Below are 2,720 nucleotides of genomic sequence, written 5' to 3' on the forward strand. Positions count from 1 at the left end.
CATGTTGATAAATACCTGAGGAGACAAGCTCAGGGTAAAAAAACCCCCACAGATTTACCTCATGTTGATAAATACCTGAGGAGACAAGCTCAGGGTACGAAAACCCACAGATTTACTTCATGTTGATAAATACCTGAGGAGACAAGCTCAGGGTAAAAAAACCCCCACAGATTTACCTCATGTTGATAAATACCTGAGGAGACAAGCTCAGGGTAAAAAAACCCCCACAGATTTACCTCATGTTGATAAATACCTGAGGAGACAAGCTCAGGGTAAAAAAAAACACAGGCCATAAGAATATCATTAGTAACTTTAACCAGTGCTGTTTCTGTGCTATGATGAGCTCTGAACCCTGACTGAAACTCCTCATAAATATTCTTTCTATCCAGATGTTCACATAATTGATTTTCAACTATTTTCTCAAGAATTTTTGAGATGAATGGGAGATTAGATACAGGCTTAAAGTTGGCCAGAACTCCTGAATCAAGATCAGGTTTCTTAGGTAAAGGTTTAATTACAGCAACCTTAAAGCTCTGTGGCACATAACCATTCATTAAAGATAAATTAAGTACATCTAAAATATGGATATTAATTAGGGGAAATGCTTTTTTTTAACAATCTGGTTGGAGTAGGATCTAGCAGACATTTTGATGGTTTGGATGAAGCTATTATTTTAGATAATTCAGAGCTCAACAAGACAAAAACTGTCCAAACATGTATCAGGTTCTAGTGACACTAAAGCTTCCTAATCTGACAGAGAATCAGAGACAGTAGCAGGAAATTTGGCATGAATTTGATCCCTTATTAAAATGATTTTATCTATAAAGAATCTCATGTGATACAAAACATAGCACCATGATAACAGAGTAGTGTATGATTACTCAAACATACATCATCCGAAGGCTGAACTGTCTTATTTAAAGGGGGTAATGCATTTTTCCAGGCACATTGTTCAATTCTATACCACAATCGAGTAACTGTTATGTTCAGTTGTTATGAAAAGGCTGTATAAAGTAAGTAAAAAAAATGAATTCGACCTTGCATCACAGCCTATCTAAATGCCTCTGTCATTTTAAGAACCTCCTACCGTTTTGGACACTCCCACTTCAGCAAGTTTTCATAACAATGCTTCAGAGGAGGGGTGCTCTGTGGGGTGGGAGCTTAGCTGTAGAGTTTCAGAAAGAAGCTCGGCTGCAGACCGAGCTCCAGGGAGGACAGTCTGTCTCTACGTGTCTGACACATAGAGACAGACTGTCAGTCCATCACAGAGACACATAGAGACAGACTGTCAGTCCATCACAGAGACACATAGAGACAGACTGTCAGTCCATCAAAGAGACACATAGAGACAGACTGTCAGTCCATCACAGAGACACATAGAGACAGAATGTCATTCCACCACAGAGACACATAGAGATACACATTATGTTTCCATAGTAACGGGACTCCACGACCTGGACGAGCACATCCAAGCTCAGCTCCTGTTGGCCTTGAGTACACGCGTGGCGTATTTACCTGCCGGATATTTGGTGGCATCGCACTGACAGCTGTTTGTCTCTCAGGCTCTGAACATCACCACCCACSTCCTCAAACCTGGAGGAACGTTTGTGGCCAAGGTGAGACCGGCTTTTTCACAACCACTGGAAACAAAAAGTCCAATCTGTAAATGGTCTTTAGTTTAGAGGCAGTAATTTGAAGTTTAAACAAAACTATGATTTGATGTCAGGAGCACAGTTTGGAGTTTAGAAGGAAACAAAGAAATACAAATTACTTTTTTAAACAAAAAAAACAAAGGGCAATACTCTTAACTTCGTATTTTATTGCCCAACATTTTGAGAAAACCACTGCAATCCATGATCTCCTGTATATCTGAGACACTTGCAGCTTGCCACAGGTGTTTGTCTTTCTTGCCTTTTTAAAACAAAGGAGTACAAACAATTTATTTTTCACTCATTTATTCAGAGTTCGGCGAGGTCAACGAGTTGGGCAACATGTACTCCTTTAGGAACCCCCTGGTGAGGGTGGTGGAGTAAATACAGATTAATAAACAGCCATGTCAAACTAGCAAAACAAGAAGATTATAATTAAAAGGACAGGTTCAATCTGTTTTTGTTTAGTTGAGGTTAAATTTGAATGAAATCAGAACCTGGTTAAAAATGATGTCTTTTTTATTGTCCTAAAATGTAAAACTTAGAGGGTGGAATGTCTTTGTTCCCCTGACTTTAGGAGAAAAAGTCTACAGTACTTTCTGATCCCACCCTGAGAGTGTATAATGGGGTGAACATAAAATACTGTCTTTATGGTCCTTTAGGCAGTTTTACTGTTTATGTATAAGGCTCACAAAAACACATAACCTTCCAAAATTCAAGGAAATTTTGTTAAGTGAGAGAGTTATTATTATTTTAAGGGGATGGAATTGTTTGTGAAGCCTTGGTTTCATACTAGTTTGAAAGAAAGATTTACTTTAACTCAGGGTGTAGGATTGTGGAATGGTCTGGAGCAGTGTTTCCCAAAGTTGGGGTCGGGACCCAAAGTGGGGTCCCGAAAAATCAAGGTGGGGTCCTGAAAAGATTTTCGGAATTAATTACATTTTGTCTTAGTTGTTACAAAGGTGTACTCGGTGTATTTAAAATGGATAAATGTAGTATAAAAATATTGTTACTATTAATATTAACTATTGTTTAGTTGACCTGATACAAATGTTTATCATCCAAAAATAG

Source organism: Austrofundulus limnaeus, unplaced genomic scaffold, assembly GCF_001266775.1.
Source record: "Austrofundulus limnaeus strain Quisiro unplaced genomic scaffold, Austrofundulus_limnaeus-1.0 Scaffold592, whole genome shotgun sequence".
Classification (NCBI taxonomy): domain Eukaryota; kingdom Metazoa; phylum Chordata; class Actinopteri; order Cyprinodontiformes; family Rivulidae; genus Austrofundulus; species Austrofundulus limnaeus.